The sequence below is a fragment of the Cynocephalus volans genome, chromosome 12 (genome assembly GCF_027409185.1).
Source record: "Cynocephalus volans isolate mCynVol1 chromosome 12, mCynVol1.pri, whole genome shotgun sequence".
Taxonomy (NCBI): domain Eukaryota; kingdom Metazoa; phylum Chordata; class Mammalia; order Dermoptera; family Cynocephalidae; genus Cynocephalus; species Cynocephalus volans.
Genome location: NC_084471.1, coordinates 55,103,060 through 55,121,711, shown reverse-complemented (window position 1 = coordinate 55,121,711; position 18,652 = coordinate 55,103,060).

Genomic DNA, 18,652 nt, shown 5'->3' with positions numbered 1-18,652 from the left:
AAGCTCCAAGAAATCCATTCATGTTTCCTTACCATAACCTAGTGCTTGAAACTTAAGATGGTGTCCTGTACACATTTATCAAAGGAATAAATACAAGTTTGAATTTCTTTCTCTGTCAGTCTTACAGAGACCACAGGCAATGTGTGGGCCATAATGACCCCACGCCTCCATGCTCTTCTGCATGCTGCTGCTTCCGTCTGCACTGCCTTTTCCGCTTGGCAGATCTCCAAACTCCTACTCATTCTGCTTCAAGAACCAACGCCATGCTTTCTTCTTCGGTGAAGCTGTCTCTTGCATCCTTCTCTCTCTCTTGTGTCTTCACACCACCATGCAGACCTCTATTAGCATTTATGTGACCGTGTTGTAATTACGTGTTTATGTCTCGGTGCCCCTCCCCTTCCATTCTAACTCTCCAGGGACAGGAAGCAGAGCTTCCTCCGCTTTGCATCTCCATCATCAGTGTGGCATCCGGGACACGCTATTCATGTGATAGATATTTGTGGGGAGCCTACAGATTTTCATATACGTCATAGAAATCCTGGTGGATTCTGCCGGGTGGCAGGGTTGGTGGTGGCGTCTGTGCTCGGTTCCTCCCGCAGAACAAAGAGCAGTCTGTGAACAGAGAGGACGGGATGCTCCCTCCCTCCCAGCGCCCCACCGGGAGGTGAAAGCCGACTGTGTCCGTGCCTAGATAGAGCTTTCCCTTCCTTTGAGAGGAGAACATTCGTCAGGCAGATTTTCAAGCTGAAGTCATCCAGAACAAAAGCTGCTTGCCAGCTGTGGCCAAGCAGCCCCGCACCCCTCCCCCTGCAGCCCCGGTGCCATCTAAGGGGAGAGGGGTGTGAAGCCTTCCAGCAAAACATCTAGTCACTGCCACTGTCAGCGGTGAGACCAGTGAGCTCCCCATCTGACTGCCCGGGACTGCTGGAGGAGCCCAAGCAGCAGAGAAAGTGAGGAGCACGCGTAGCAGCACATGCGGCCTGCCAGGCTCACGCTAGCACTCTTCCTCCCGTGGCCACCATGAGACTTCTGCTTGGCCCACGGTTGGGAACTTGAGCCTTGAAAATGAGGCGCCCTTCACTGCCAAGTACATAAGGGTCTGAGGGGAAGGTGTAGGCAACACCAGCAACAAGACTGAGTATATTTTCATTCACTTAGGGTCATGTTCGTGCCAGGATTTCTCCACCTTTGTGAACAGTCTCTCTTGACCCCCTTCCCAAGGACCCTCATGTTCTCCACCTACTTCATTCCCAACTCCCCAACGAAAGGACACTTAGACAATGTTCCAGATCTTTCTGGTGTCACTTTGCACACTGCTGAAATGCAGCTGTTCAGACAAAGGCTTCTGAGATACTGTGGACATGGGTGATAACACCCAGCTATGTTCAAAAATAACTTAAAAAAAAAAACTTTAAACAGTGATTTCTCCTGAAGACCAAGAACAAACTTAAAGGAACAAGTGGGAATTTCAGATACTGAGGGAGGCCTTTGAGGCAGCGTTGCCTTTCAATAATTCCTTAAGTCATGGTCACCCATGACCAGATGCTTAAGCATTGTGTGTGTGCGCACACATGCACGTGTGTGTGTATGTGTATTGCAGTTGCTGCCATCGTCATCCGAGTTTTGAGGCCTTGGAGTGCATACCCAGATGAACCTGAATTTGGATGTTTTGAGGGTCCAGGCTGGCTAGTGAAATTGTTTATAAACTAGCTGCTGCCTACCAGAGCAGACATTATCTTAATGGTACTGATAGATCAGGAATGTCACACATCATTAAAATAGCTGATTGATTAGGGGAAAATAATTAGCTTGCCCTGCCTTGCTGGGAAAACTTTAGACATACCAAGAAGGAGACATGGAAGGGATGAGGGGTCATCCATCTTTTGATCATTTGTTTTCCTTTCAAGGTGATGAAAAAGGCCCTGATAACCCTTAAGGAAGGGAAGGAATATAAACAAGTCTCAGTCTTCTTTGCCATTTATTCAGTGAGAAGCTATCTGCAGACTCTGTGGAGTGTGGTGTGTTTATTCCAGTTACATAGATACACTCCTTTAAATCAAACACTCTGTTAGTGCCTCGGAGTTGTAAATCAGTGGTTCTTTTCAAGTGACTTGATAGAATGTGATATTCTGCTTTCCCTTGACAGGATATAAACACAGAAACCTAAATATTATAATCAAGGCCAGCCATTGGCAGGACTGTGAAGAAGGGCATGTAGATTCTGGTGGCTTGTCAATGCCCTTCTGGCCTTCCTGGTATCTGTCTTATTCTGGATGTTCAATAGTCACTCTCTTTGTACATTTGGGAGAGAAGTTGATAAGCTTATTTATATTCAGAAGTGATGTGGTTTAAGGCATTTTCCTGCACAAAGACATTTGCATTTTAGCCAAAGGCATAAAGAACCTTATGCTAATGGATATCTCTGCAGAGGTCTTTTGCTGGTGTGATGGGCATTGTCAGTATCCTAGAAATCAATCTGTTGACTCTGCTGGCCATCATGACTCTGAGAATAATACTGCCCCCTTGGAGGGGATGGGGCAGAGTAAGAACTGGATCAGCTGGGAGACTTCAGCTGATTCTGAGATGCACCCTGGGCCTCCCGGCCTACCCCTTAACCTCCATCATTACTTAGGGAGCCACCATTACAAATGAAAGTATAAGTGTGCTTCAAAAAGTTCACGGAAAGATTTGCATTATCTTCTATTTTTCCACAAACTTTTTGAAGTATCCTTATATGTTATGCTCAGATTAGAAATGAATGGTGGAACGCCATTGGCCTGGAGAACTGAGTCTGAGTTTGGGAGTTGGCTGTATTAGACATTTTGACCCTTACCAGCTGAGTCTCTTTGGGCACATTACCTAATGTCCCCACAACAATCGAACAAGATTGCTATGAAACTTGTATCGGGTACTGTAGGAGAAAATGCTTAGCCAATGAATATTAGTGTTCTCCCCTTTTAAAAAATAATCAGAATCTCTGAATTTCACCTGAATATAATTTGTTGACTGTTAACTCCTAATCAGTGTGTAACATTATTGACTGTTTTCTGATCATATAAATAATATATGTTCATTGTGGAAATTTTGGGAACTAAAGAAAAAAAGAAAAGAAAATCTTTCATAAACTTTCTTTAGACAGAAACACTCGATTTTTAAAAATTTTAGTTTTTCAGTTTTTTTCAGTGTCTGTGCCCCCGCCCCCTCTTTTTAAAAAATGATGTTTGCCATCATACTGCACATTATGTTTTCTGGCTTTCTTTTCTCCTTTAATCACGAGCATTTTCTCATGTCATTAAACAAGCATTGTGTGTGTGCACGTGCATGTGTGCGTGTGTGAATGTGTGTTACAGTTGTTGCCATCACCTAAGAAATAACACTCAAGATTCTTCTAGAACATACGAGGATACTACAGACAGTTCATGGAAAAAAAGAATTAAAAGATAATATGAATTTTTTCGTAAACTTTTTGAAGCGCTCTCATATGTCAGTCATCGAAATGACAGCTCTCAGGGCAGAAGTAGTGGCCACCTTTTGGTTGTTAGTTTTATTACTCTCACTTCCAAAGCTGGCTCTTGGCAAGACCTTGTGTTCTTTTTCAGATTTTTGTCTCTGTTATGGCTGCATATGGGAGTAGGAGTGTAGGATGGTGGCACACCACACCAGTGCCTCGGGGCCCGCCTGGGGACCACAGGCATGGAGCTGGGGACTAGACACTCCCCACAACCAGGCACACCACCGGCACCAAGGAGCATGCCAAGAACATGACCTCCATGTGGGTGGCCCACCACAGCCACCACAAGAACCATGGCTGCCGCAAAAGCAGCTAGACGCCACAACCACCATGCAGATGGTCGACCAGCCACTTGAGTGCATTGACACAAGGAGAGTCACCAGCACAGACCAAAGAAAAGAATAGGATGTCTCTCTCCACAAAGCCCATTTCAGAGTGACAGAAGAAGCATCTGCTCTATGATAATATTGGGGGACCTGATTGCACCTCTCAGCATTGGACAGATCATCTAGGCAACAAATCAACAGAGTAACCATTATTCTTTCAGAAGGAGAGAAGAAATCTAGGGTAATTAGAGGGAGCAGGGGGTAGGGAGAGAGGGATGGGGAGAGACTGGACAAGGATCCTAAAGAATAATTACAATTTGTAACAATATATATGCTATTAATATTGATTTGATCAACATATCTCATTGTTGAACCCCAAAAATATGTATAATCAATTTTGATTCAACAAAAATTTTTAAAAAATAAAAAATAAAAAATAACCTAGTTCTTTCACTGACCAGAAGTTCTCTCTGCATTTGGTGACAAAAGGCCGTGTTTCAAATGCTATTATTAGAAAAGGTCTTTCAATTTTCCCAAGTGGCCCAGGGCAGCAAAGAATTGTGGCATAGGTGATATTCGAATGAATAGATGCATGAATGAAGGAAGAGGCCTTCCATTCATTCATAAATAAGGATTCCGTGTGGATTACACTTATTCTCAGTATGATATCATAGGAATTTTTAGCTTTCTCTTTTGTTTCTTAACTTCTCAATGCCTCAGTTCCCTTACCTGAAAAATGGAGATAATAGTAGTACTTACCTCATGGAGTTGTTGAGGCGTTAAATAAATTAATACACATAAAGTACTTTCAGCATTGCCTGGTAAAGAGCAGGTGCTCAATAAAACATAACTATCATCATCATCATCATCACCTGTGATTTACAATATTTAACAAAATTTTGCAGTGAGCCCAGCCGCCCATACACACATTTTTTAAAACACGTTTTCTAAAAGAAACAACACATAGCCATCGGAATACAGTATCTTAAGACAGTAAAGTAAACAGGATTGGGAGATTCGTTAGATACCAGGAAAAGGAGATTCCAATGGAGACAGAAAGGGACAGAAAAGAAAAAAAGAGAGGGAGAAAGAAAAACAGTGAGGAAGAAGGGAGCAAATTATGAGTAGACAGAATTCAGGGGTGGTAAGGGGCAGGCACGTGCATTTGAAAAATGCTCTTTGGAACTTGTGTAGCGAGGACTGAGACCTGCTACTCTAGCAGCTTGAGGAGGGAAATCACAGAACCACTACTGCTCCCCGTCCCCTTACCCAGTCTAGAAAGGGACAGGGGGTTGGAGGGAGTGAGAAGGGAGTAAGGGCAGGATTGGAAGATGAGAAAACTGAAGCTTGGGAAGCTAAATCAACTGAAACGTCTCTCAGGTAATTGCTGGCAACACTGGGTCTAGAACTCAGCTTTCAAAATATCCACACTAGCTCCCAAAACTTCTCCACCCCTGCCTGCCAATTTCTCTCTGTACTTGGTGAGACCTAAATGTAAAAACTGACCCAAGAACTTGGGATCTGTACTTTGTCCATTGGGGTGGCCATACCTTGAGGGTGGAACAAAGATCTGGCTAGCCTAAAGTTCCATCAATGGCCTGCGGGCAATTGGAAAATACCCATGTGCCTCTGTCCTCCCCTCCCCCCAAGTGTTCTAGACCCCCTGTCCTTGCAAGGAATGATCAGGGCAGGTTCCAACCCAATTGCTTAATAAATCAATAGCTCAATGTATTCCCTTGCACAAGATGTAAGGGAAAGAATCCACTGGCTATTTTAGTTTCACAATAGCCAGTGTATATGTGTTGTCAAAGTGACTTGACTGAGCAAAACTCAGACATTTTCTCTACTTCCAGGCTGATGGGCTTGGCTTCTGGAATTCTAAGCCTTTGCGTATAGCTTCGCTATAGGATTTATGAAAACATTATTTTTATCTTTTTTTTTCTTTGCATTTATACTGTATTTCGTGTTACAGTTTGCAAACAGTGGCTAGCCAGACTTAATTAAGCATATTTTTTTAACATGTAAGGATATTCGTATTATTTTGGGGCCACTCATTTTACTGGATTATCAGAGCAAATACGGATATGTACCCTAGGAGGAAATCTTTTATTTTTTGGTTTCTAAATGGTTGGGAGCAAGGGCTGGCTGGTTAGCTTAGTTGCTTGGAGCACTGAGTTCTAACGGTTTGGATCCCCATACCGGCCAGCTGCCTAAAAGTAAATGATTGGGAGCAAACCTTGAGAGTCAACCTCTTGCCACTGGGCAGTGTCTTTCTAGGGGCCTGGCACCATGGAGATGGAGCCAGACTGCTTGCTCAAATAATTTAGCTTTGACAGAGACAATTTAATTCTTGAAACGGGGGGAAAAGTAGAACTGATATCTATTAATTAAGACTATTTGGCGATATTTCCTATGAAGAAGGTGTGGGTTGCACTTATCTACCACCTGGCAGCCATTGGAGAAGCCCTAGAAATAAACACCCCACAGTGAACAAAGGTCGGAACCCAGGAAGATTGTCGTGTGGGATGCAGTCACGCGACGCGTAGGCTGGGGAGATTCTGAGACACGGTTCCTTAAGAAGATGCCGTGTTATCTGAGAGGAGCGTGGGTGTGAAAATCAGGACACTCTGAATGAGTCTCATTCATGTTTCTAGGAGTGATATTCTCTTCTCGTGCTAAAACTTAAGAACACCTGAGAAAATAAACAGGAATGTCTTTGTTGTTATGAACTTTAAGTGAATGATGACAATTTCGAGATATGTGTCAAAATAGTGTGTTCTTAGTTTTCCTCATACCACTTGAGGCGGTGGTCTGGACTTGTTCGCGCCTGCCGGCAGCGGACAGCCCGTCGAGGCCGCCTGGTGGGAGGAGGCCGCCTGGTGGGGGGAGGCCGCCTGGGGCAGAGGCCGCCTGGGAGGGGAGGCCTCCTGGGGGGAGGCTGCCTGGGGGCAAGGGGAGGCCGCCTGGGGGGGAAGGCCACCTGGGGGGGGAGGCCGCCTGGGGGGGAAGCCACCTGGGGGGGAGGCCACGTGGGAGGGAGGCCGCCTGGGAGGGGAGGCCGCCTGGTAGGGGGGAGGCCGCCTGGGGGGGAAGGCCACCTGGGGGGGCAGCCTCCTGGGAGGGAGGCTGCAGAGGGAGGCCACGGGGGGTGGGGAGCCTGCTGGCGGGGGCCGCCTGGTGGGGGGGAGGCCTTCTGGTGCGGGGAGGCCACCTGGGGGGGAGGCCTCCTGGGGGGGAGGCAGCCTGGGGGTGGGGGGAGGCCTCCTGGGGGGAGAGGAGGCTGCCTCGGGGAGGGGGGAGGCCGCCTCAGGACGAGGCCAGGCTCTTTGTTCCCCGGCCGCCGCTGGAGCTGCTCTGGAGCGCTGCGGCTTACGACCAGCAGGTGGCGTGCGGCGCCAGGCTGGTGCAACCGAGAGCACGCAGGACACGGAAGCCTGGGGAAGCCAAGTTTTCTCGAGCCCAGAATTCTGAACTTCAGTTAAGAATGAGAGTGTGATTGTTTTAGCTATTAGGTGTTGTGCCTGATCCTCTGGCCCTTTCATTCTGTGCTGTTTAGCTCACCTGTGATATGACTCAGACCCATTTCACTCATTTCTTAGTCTGGAAACGGGTAGGGCTCACCTTGTCGGACACTCGAGAGCCTGACCCGGTGCTGTGGAATGGAGGAGCAGGACAGGCAAGAACTAGATTCTCTGGAGCAGAGAATGAGAACGCCATTGCCTGTGTGTTCTGAGTGGAGGCCGATGATCATTACAACCCACTTCATTCCCCTCCCCACAACCCGCCACCGAGTTGCCTGGAGTCAGTGGAAGTTTCCTGGAACGCCTGCTGCTGCAGTAGAGAGAGCTCAGGACATCCTTCGGGGGCTTGAAAACGGGTTATTTCCACACTTACCAGGCAGACTAACTTAATCTCCTTGTTTTCAGTCCAGTACCATGGCCCTGTCCACCCCTGGGCCAGGTGTCCGTGAGCCTGGAACTTCTCCAGGGAATAAACTTCTAGTCCTCTAAGAAGAGAGGAGAGGGAAAGGGAAGGGTGGAAGGACGACAATCTGCATGAGGGGGGAGGGGGGATAAGGGAGACTTAGCTGCTCTACCTTCTACGGATCCTCAGCCAAGCTAAGTTTCAGCCCCATGCTTCACGCTCATTGGCTTAGTGTCCCTAAGGCCTGCATCTTCCTGGTGCTCTAAAGGGAAAAATGTTCATTTAAAAAGAAAAATGTATGTACCCTTTTTAGCAGATAGCTTTCATTCTGTTAAACTCTTAACTCTACATTTTAATCATTTCCCACATTATGAGTTTTATCTTCCCAGGGCAGAATTTCCCAGCACCCCTTGCAGCTAGGGAGCAGGCATGTGACCTACGTGCCCCCAATCCAACCAAGCTCCAGATTTGGAAGTCAGCAACATGAGGAAACAGACTAGGTTGTTAGCATCCATTTCGCAGGTGAAGGTGGTGGCCGGGAGCAGTGGGGCCGCAGCATCCACATCAGGCCGCTTCTGTGTGAGATTCTGGGCTGGGTTCTTACAAGCTTAGTCTCAAGCTTCTTTTTCCTCAGACCTCCCAATGAGTCACTGAGCTACTAACTCTTAATAAATTCCTTTTCTGCTGAAGCCAGCCTGAATGAATTCTATAGTTTGCAATTTTTAAAAAGGAAAGAAAAGAAACTAATAAATTTGGTCTGTGAAAGTAGGAATCTAAAATCTATCAGAATCTAAAATACGGAATTGGGCTTAGTGTGGACAGTGGGACAGAAGGCAACATGTCTTTTGTTGTGCACCAAGTACTAGATACTGGTACTGGATGCCAATACTGCTTTCCTAAGGGAGATGCTCTCTGACGATGCCAACGACCTCAGAAGGAGAAAAACCCCATTATGTGGAGCTCTGAAAGCTTGCAAAATCCAACTGCTTCTTTATTCCCAGAAGAAGCAGTTAGGAACAGTAACTTTAAAGTAGCAGACTTAGAAAGATCCGGAGCCTTTACCCTATTAATTAAGGGTTCTCTGTAAGACAGCTTGGTCAGGCCTATTGGAAGGTTCAGGTTCAAGGGGGTGTCTCTTCATGATAAGCTATGATTTCAAATAGTCTCAAAGAAGTGGACATTAAAGAAGGACTAGGGAAGGACAGATCACTAATGTTGGAAGTAAAGAGAGGGAATCTTCAGGGTTAAAGACTATGCACACAAGATCTTTGGCTGTGTCTACACGAACATGCAATTGATAGGAAGCAAACAGAATAGGAGCCAACTAAGATTTTTAGGAAACCAACTTGTCAGAGACACTTCAAGCCTGCCTGGCAACAGCCTATGATTTTTATCCTCCAAGCAAATTCCAGCCCTCAATCTATATACCACCATGAAGAGGCCTGTGGAAGCTGTGTATCCCCACAAAAAGCTATATTCTTCACAACCTATCAAAGATGAATCCATAGGGGATAGTTAACAAGGAGTCATCCCAGAGGGCAGCTTCTAGAATCGCCAACCAAGTAAGTGTCATTGCTATCTCTACTCAGTAGGATTTGTTATTTGCTATTTATTAGTGACTGCTGAGTGTTTGAGTGTTTCCCATTCTTCTATTTTGTTTAACTGGAAGTTTGAAAAATCTTGGTTATCCTGTTTCTTCTCCACCATTGTATAATGGAAGTATTGGGAGGTGATTTGTTTTTGAGCTTGGGCTTTCAGTAATAGTTTAAAATTAGAATTACCCTTACTATTTACAATAGAATATTCTTCAGAAGAAGAGAGATCCCAGACTGAGAAGAAATATTCTGGACCCAAAACATTACTCAGATGTCTTAGCAAGAACTAAGACCTTGAAGGGGCTACAAATACCATTAAAAATCATTGTGTGTGATGCTGGCTGGTTAGCTCAGTTTGTTAGAGCGTGGTGTTGATAACACCAAGTTCCAGGGCTGGATCCCTGTACAGGCCAGCAACTGGGGAAAAAAAGAAAAGAACCGTTGTGTTATCCTCTTTCTCATCTGTTGAATTTTTTTGCTTGTGGTTGATGAACTGAGAGAGGGGAAGTGGTCTACAGATGATTAGGGTGGGTGGGTGGGTGTATGGGTTACAGGTGACCATTGAGATGGAGAGGGTCACCTGTGAACAGAAACCGTGTTCGTCTCCCTGTTCTGTCTGCCCTGTCTTCACTGCTCCTTGCAATGACCTCCAACCTGGACTCAATGGAAAGGGCCCCATCCTTTCTCCCAACCCAAGGTGTACGGCATCGTTAATCTAGAGGTCAGCTGAGGTGCAGATGAAAGTGGCTCCAGTGCCTTTGCAGGTGTGGGGTAGGAGCTGGAGCAGGCGGTGGATGGGCTGGGGTGGAGGTGGGAGGAGCTGTGGCTTCCCTAAGTAGCTCTGATTCAGAGCTGGGCTTCTGCTCATTTCCTCCCACCTGTGCTGTCTCATTCCTGTGATTCCTTCATTTCTACTCAACCTCACAGGGTAAGTAAATAAATAATACTGTAAACAAACAAGTAACTAAAACCAAGACCTTCGTGGGTATAGCACAATGCTTAGGGAAACCAAGAAGGTCTTTGTATCAAGGCAATGCAAATAAAACCTCAGCATTGTCGAATTAGGAAAACTCTTGGCCATTTCTGCCAACTTAGGTTCAAATACTTCCATCACTCTCACCCTGATCCCCAATGTTTCCTGGTTACCAATCTCCTTCTCTTCCTGCTTGAGGTCTTGGGAGTAATAATCTCAGCAAAATCCTAATCATGCCCATACTCAAATGCAGAACAATTTGGTCTTCACTCTGTTCTTCCCTCTTCTCCCAGACTCTGGGTCTCATTTGTCTTTTTATACTCTACAGCCTATTAAAGTATTACAATAAAGACTGTCTGTCCCTAAGAATTCTTTTTTTTTTTTTTGACCAGCAAGGGGATCGCAACCCTCGGCATGGTGTCGCCCACACTGAGCTCAACCAGTGAGCGCACCCGCCATCCCTATATAGGTTCCGAACCTGCAGCCTCGGCGCTACCAGCGCCGCACTCTCCCGCATGAGCCACGGGGCTGGCCCTGTCCCTAAGAATTCTAATGTAGCTGTTAATTATCCTTTAACCCTTCTACACACAATTAATAAAACCAACTGCTTTGTCTTGTTCAGTTTATACTTATTGTTAGACTGGCTATCGTTTTGGCAAAAAGTATTCATAAAATTTCTTTAAAATTCAGAAATGTACAAAGGAGAAAGTGAAAATCTGTAGCATCCAAAGCTCAGTCTGTCTAAGGACAGTCCCCATTTCTCCCGTGTTTTCCATGCCCCTCTCTTTAATCAAAGGGCTATTGGCTTGACTTTTTAGGCTGCCTTGCTTCATTTTAGAGAAATATGGATCCTGCTTGAGATCCAAAGAGGGATTTGCCAGCGTTAAGGCCTCCCTCATGTCCATCCATGCCCACAATATTTGGCAGGTGTTCTTCATATTTGTGGCTTGAGATTATACTGTTTCCTTGTTTTATTCATGATGAGGAGATTTATCCTATTTCTGTTCCATTTATTATTTTCATTGAATTTTTAGGAAGGAGAATGGTGCAAGTGTTTTTACTCTGCTGTCTTTAACAACAGGACTTACTTTTCAAAATAATTATGTATCTGCTTTTAATTTTCTACTTCAAGAAAAAGCTAAGGGAAGAATGTATACAATTCTAGTTCATTTGCAGTTGTTTAGGTGCTTGAAAGAGAGGAGTTTCCCTGAACAGCAGTCAGCTCTGATCTGAAGATGGCCCTCCCGTGGCACTGGTGCCCTGGTTAGAGTTTTCCCAGGGAAAGACGGCCTAGCTCCCTGGGAGCTATCACCATGGATCGCCCGTGCTGAGAGAGCAGACCGCAAATGACACCAGCTGTAGACACTTACACAGCACATGGATGGAGAACAGAGGCTGATGCTCAAAGTTATTCCTCAGCTGTAGAATAGCAGGCACCTGCGGAGAAAGACAACCCGCAAGTAGCACATTCCTCCTCCTGCCTCCATGAGGACTCATCAGCTTTGCCATCATCCAGACACCATTTTGGGAAGAAGAGGTGGAAAAGAAGACCCTTAGAAAGTAAAGAATAGGTTCTGACAGGAAATTTCAACATTGAATTGAGTGAAGTAAGGGCCCCTCCCCCCCATTTTTTTTTTTTTTTTACCCTGGAAGTGATCATAACTTAGCAAGTTTAAGTTTATTTCCACCATCTGTAGAAACAAGAGCTTCAGAGCAAGATTAAATCAGTTATAGAAAATAAACAAGCTACCGTTTTTGTACATCTGATTTGTAAGGTGTAAATCTTGACCCTGGAACATCTGCAATTTTAGAGCCATCTTTCTGCAAGAGGCAGCCTGCGAGAGGGAGAACTGTGGGGCACTGACCTTGGTTTATTCCTGGCTCTGCCATTAACTGACTGTGTGATGTTGGTTAAGACACTTAGTCCTCTAGTTCTAAATTTCCTCAACTCTAAAATTAAGAGGTTGGACCAGATCAGTGATTTTCAAATGTTCTTTTTATTTTGCTTTTGTTTTTTTTGGCTGCAGAGCCCTTTTGTTAAACAAAATCTTACTTAGATGGCCAATATATAAAACAGATACAGTTGGAGTTTCCTGTGGTAAAGTGAGGAGGAAGTGTCTGGGACCACATGCATTAGGGGAGTTCTTGGGCTCCCCCAAAAGTCCTTAAGTCACCTGCACAGAGCCCTTCCCAGGCATTCACTTTGAAGAACACTAAAGACTCTGATCTCTCTGGTCCTGTTTGATTCTAATCCCCAATGCTTCAGTTGGCAGCAGCGTAAAACAATCTGTTTCGTGGTCTATGGGTATCTGAGGAGATTGGTGTTAACATGTCCTTTTGTGGACAAGGTAATTATCTTAATATTAAAACAAACAAACAAAAATCTCAGAGCTTCATGGTGGTTGGGGAATTCTCTCATTTACAACCTCCCTCCCCCCAAAGAAGCTTGAGGTAACCCTGAACTAGAAATTGGGTCACCGTTGTTCAGTTAATGTGCCAGAGGCACATCCTACATCCAGCAACAGTTTAATGTGCTGGGTACTCTGTGAGTCATCTCACTTAGTCCTGACGACACCCCAGCAGGTGGGTGTGATCCCCATTTTACAGACAAAGTTATGGCAGCGGGTTAAGTAACTTGCTCAAATATCATTCACTATTTCAGAGAATCATAACTTTTTTAAAAAAAAAAATAACATTTACTGTCATAAATAAGACGCTCAAATTTACAAGCAGTTAATCAAAGCCATGGAAACTTCTCATCCCACAGAACTTACCATTCAGCGACTCAGAGCATTTGTACACATGAAATAGACAAGGAAAATGTTTGAGACAAACAGTCTGAATTTTAAATGTACCAAAAGTCCTTGTGCCGTGAAGAAAGCCTGTGGGTATTCAGGGTGGTTTACCAAAAAAGCAGGCATCTTTGCGTCCTCTTCATGGACTTATATTTTAAGAAGCTCAGCCATTCCAGTCCATGCAGAAAAATACTCTCAAAGGAATATTTACAATGTGGATCTTATATTAAACATTTGGTTTTATATACTTAAATATTTATAAAAGCATATGTGGAATAAATTTTAGTCCACAAACTGAAGTGTACAAAACGTATCAATTTCCTTATTTCTTTAAGTTAACTTAATTTTCTGATTTTCAGCTTCCATCCTTCTTCTACGATGGCAAAAAATCTACCTCATCCTAGTTGGGGCCCTTCTCCTTCCCAGAGTCATACCAGAACCTGGAATGTTTACTTGAAATGAGGACAATTGAGGAAGGGGTGTTAATCTCACATCTTTCAAGGTACCGCTGGCATTCCATTGTGAAGCTCACAGTGGTGCCCTGAATTTTCGTGGTACCATTTGGGGTTAGGGGACTTTGCAGAGAGTGCCTCCCTCCAGGCACACCCAGAAGCCATCTGCTGTGGGCAGGATTAGCTGCATGAATATGCAACCTGTGCAGTCTCACAGGGCCCTGTGCTCAGAAGAACCCTGAGCTTGTTCTAATGCTCTGCTGTTGCTGTCTTGAAATTTGAACAAGGAGTTTTACATTCCATTTTGCCCTGGGCCTTGCAAATCGTATAGCTGATCCTGCCTATGGGTTTAGTCAACAACTCCTTGGCTCACTTTCTTAGAGGGGCTGCAGCCATCCTCCTCCAGCCCATTAGGCAGAAGAGCTTCTCTCTCCTACTCTTTGCCCTCCAATGCTTTGCCTTTCTTCCTTGGAGTCTAGGGCATTTAACGTTAGCTCTTCAATGACCTTAGGCTTTTACACTTTTACAAAAGATAGAAAGAGCCACAGATGACTTCAGGAGCTTCTGCCTTCCATCCTGCATGAATCCCTAAGCAAGGAAGCATAAAAGGGACTGGCTGCTACTTGAAATGGGAAACGAAGAAGAAAAAATGTAGGGGAGAAAAACCACACCTTAATATTTCAGTAAATTATTATGCCACATATATAGTTGTATTTTAACCAATTTAAGTTATTTTGAAAGTCTGTTTAGAAGATTTTGTCATATGAAATGGGTTTCTGAGACCAGACTCCAGCACACACTGCTGCACCTGTAAAAAGCAAGGGCACAGAGACCTCAGCTGGATGTTGCTATTGATAGGGTTAGCATATACATTATAGCTCAAACTGGGACACTTTTGAAAAAGGAAGGGGACGCTATTAATAATTCCACTAGAGTAGTAAGAGTGAACTAGGATCACCCTGGGCAGTCTGGGGTACATGGTCACCCTACCTATACATGACCTAGTCAGGATTTGAATTCAGGTCTGTGTGACTCCCACTGTTTTGATGTTAATTAGGATAATCTGTGGTCAGCTCAACTGATTGGTCAATGCTTTATCCCACATCCACTCTGTTCTCCTGTTGACATGGCCTGAGAAAGGTTAGGTTCACAACTGGAGACTTCTAGTCATGAGAAGCCCAAGAACTGCATTCCTCAGTTGTAATTGGCCAGCGCTGCAGGCATGAATGAGGCAAGTTTCATCTTCAACATTTACTGAAAGCAGACGCTGAAGTTTGAGAAGCAAATGTAAAGTGCTCATTCCAAAAGGCTCTTTATATACATGTTAAATCAGTTTGTGGGAAAGAGACCACAGAGATTGTTTAAACATTCGTACTGATGACACAACTGTTCTAAAATATGTAGTTCCTTGTAGTTACATGCAGAATTAATTGCATATGGAGAAAGTCATCTTTTGAAACTGGATTAAAAGGAAATAGTTCACAACTGAGTGATAGCAACATGCACACCATTGAGCCTGGGACTCAGTTTTTGCCTCTTCGTTCTTATCTCAACCACTGTCTGAAGATGTTGTTTTCTCACTCAAGGCGTCATGACTCAGCCATGTAGTCTGTGGAGAGAAAAATATGTGGGGCCAGAATGGAAGAGACATCATTTAACAACTGGAATTGTTGGGAGTCTCTTTCTGACCCTGGACTCCGGAGCCCAGCTCACTTTTCTGTGTCCATGTTGGTGGAGAATTCTAGAAGAGCTGGTCCCTCTCTACCCTTGAATTCCATCAGAGTGGTGCAGTGAGTCACCTGGGAGCAGGATTTCCTTCCTCCCCACACAGCACATCCCAATATTCATCCTTAACTGAATCACCCCCAGTTCTTAGCAGGGTCTCTTGTCACCACAAAGCAGTTAGATAGGTGTGTTTAGAGGGAAACAGCTCCTTATCTATCATGCTCTAAGGGAAATCGGAGGTTGTTTCCTAGAGATGGTCTTAATGCTGCTCTGAGGCTCCAGTTCCTCTAAGATACAATCAGCCCTCAACCAAAGCTCTCAACCAAAGTGGTGGAACTCCCCCGTACATCTTATTCATGACAGTAATCACACTTTTAGGACATCTGTTGTTTTTAAATTTCCAGTCCCATTAATTCTTCATTTTTTTAAGAAAAAAAAAAAAAAGATATGAGAAGTTGAGAATACCCGTGTTCACTTTGAAGTACCCTCACTTAAATGAGAGATTTGAAAAAAAACGAGACATGAGGCAATCCTGAAAATATGAATAAAAGAATATAAATATTTCTCCAGCCTTTCTAGTCTTCATTAAAACACACAAGAGGAAGAAACCAGTTTGCCCTTCTATATTTAATTTGGACTCTAACCTCTTTGAAAACTTCAGCAGTGTGATTAATTTTAGCTTATCTTACGGAATGTCTCTCCACCTATAAATAAGTCTGTTCATCTTCAGAAGAGCATAAATATGCCTCCTGTTTTACAGCTATTTTTTAGTATCTCTTACATATAATTGTAGTGAGATCTATTTCCAGGACAATACTAAGTATCAGTTACATTTCCATTATGCTCTATTAGTTTCATGGTTGGAAAACTTGAGCAAAAATAAGCTTACTTGGATGAATATGAACACAGTGTTAAACAGAGGAACATGAATAATTCAAAGAGAAAAGAGAAACTGATGTTTGATCTAATAGGACTAAAAAGAACAAGAAAAGAAAAAGAAGAGGGCAGAGGAGGAGACAGAGAAGGGAAGGGAAAGAAGAGGAGCAGGATGAGGTGCAGGGAGGAGGAGAATAAGAGCTTGGGAGTTTTTAATTTCAGGTAAAGGAACATTTTTAAATTCTCATTAAAAATTTTTTTCCATGTTGTCTCACATAGTGTTGGAAAATTTGCGGAACAGTGGAAAGAGAATGGGACAGACATCAGGAGATCCTTCCCTATCCTTTCATTAGCTAAGCATCCGATTCTCCACTTTTCTATCTCCCAGAGTCGCAAGTCTCCTGTGAGGTTTGCACATCCACATAAGAAAGTGTTTTGTCTGCACGAACACACTAAACACAGTATTGCATTATTGGATGTCTGGAGGCCAATAATGCTAGAGGTTATTTTTAGTGTGAAGTTATATTCAACTAATTAATAGTACTTTAAACAGTAATTATGATTCAAATTGGTGATAAAACAACCTGTTAGATGAGAAATGGCATACTCTGCTATTAAAATCATATTGCTGCAGGAAAAAGTATCTGGTATTTCTAGGGCCATGATTTATTTCTTGTATTTGAACTCAAGTCTTTAAAATAAAAACTTACACATGGGACTTACACATGGGAAATGAATTATCAACTTTTTCTTCCTAGGTCATCCCCCATTGGAATAATGGACTTTCCACTAGAAGACAAAGAACTTGCTTTTCTCGGGAGAAATATCTCCCCATTGATAAATAATGAGCAAATGCAGAACACTTAAGTAGTGTTCCCGCCAGTAGTGTGAACCATGTCAGCACTAGCCAGCTGGTCCTTGTCTGTTTTGCAGTCAAAGAAAACGGGAACTCAGCGTGCATCCGAGTTCCCAAGGATAGGAGGCTTCAATTTGCCAGGTGTGTGCATGGGCAGAATGCCCAGTCCCAGGTCATTTTACAAAGAAACCTCTCTCAGGCATGGCCAGCAAAGCTGTGGAAGTCCTAGGAAAGCAAGCAAAAGGCCACTGTTAATATTTCTGCAACACAGTTAATCTCTGCAAGACATCTTTGTATTTTCTCGAATTGATAAACAAGTCACAAAAGGCAGTTGGAGTGGTAGGCAATTCAATTGTTGCGATTTCTACCATTCATCAAATCAAACAATTATTTCAGTAATAAAATATGCATTTGGAGTAGCTGAAAATGTAGAAAGGTGGGGGTGGTGAGTGAAGAATTAGCAAATAACTTTCACCTTTTATCCATTTGCTTCCATCTGCAGAATCCAGGTCTCAGGATCATAGTGATTAACACACCTTGCAGGCAAAGCTTTCAGGTACTCACATGTAATTGTGTAGCAAACCTTGGGCAATGCATTTTGCTTTTGTCAAACTCAGAAAGGGAAACTGGAATGATAGTGATTTTGTGGATAATTCGATCCAATGGGATAAGACCCTGGAGTCACGTGGTGATGTCAAGGTTCTTGCAGCTAGCTCATGCCTTAAAACCGAGTTACATGGGAGACCATGTTTGAACAATGTCCTTTAAGGAATTCAGTAACTCAACCCCACTGGAGTGGAGCCAAGACAAGCATGTTTAATGCCAAATTCCACTATAGTGGGTCATGTTATTGGATGGCTCAAATGAATTGGGGCCAGGAAAAAAGGCCTCCTTCCCTTAATAGTTGGTTTTTTGTCTAAATTATCCAGATAATTGCTTCACTTTTCAACTTTCCTTAGCCTGCATGGATCTAGAGAGGCAGCTCTACTATTTAATTTTTTCTTTTGTTATAATCGAATTATTACCTGTAATTTTCAGAAATCATCTCCATAAAAATGTGTAATTTTTGTATATATCAAAAAGAACCACCTAAGTCCATGTTTTTTTAATACATTAATTCACTTGTTCATTGTGATTCATTCAGCAAGTATTTATTGGACAAGCAAAAGATACATTATCCTTATGTACACACCATTTATTTGGGAATTTGTAATCAGTTGAAAAATCTTTCAAGTATTATGAAACACCAGGAAAAAGTGAAACATTTTTGGAAAAGTCCTCCTGACATGCTATGTTTGTTTAAAAACAAAAGGTTGAATTTGCAAAACAAGTATATTATTTGAAGCCTACACAGCGCCTCTTACTGAAAAAGATTCTAGGCATTAGCATTGAATCTTGGCAATATTAGTCCTGGACAAAGTAAACTTTACCTCCCTTTGAAGACTGGACAAGTGGAATCTGTATTTTGTGAATTTTCTTCTATTTGATGATGAACGTATGGGTCTAGGCCACCTGTCTCTTACCTTCTCAATCCATTTAAGTCATCATATAGAGTCCAAAATATAAAATCAGGCTACATGGAGAGTGCACTGACCTCTCATTTTTGCTTTCCCAATACC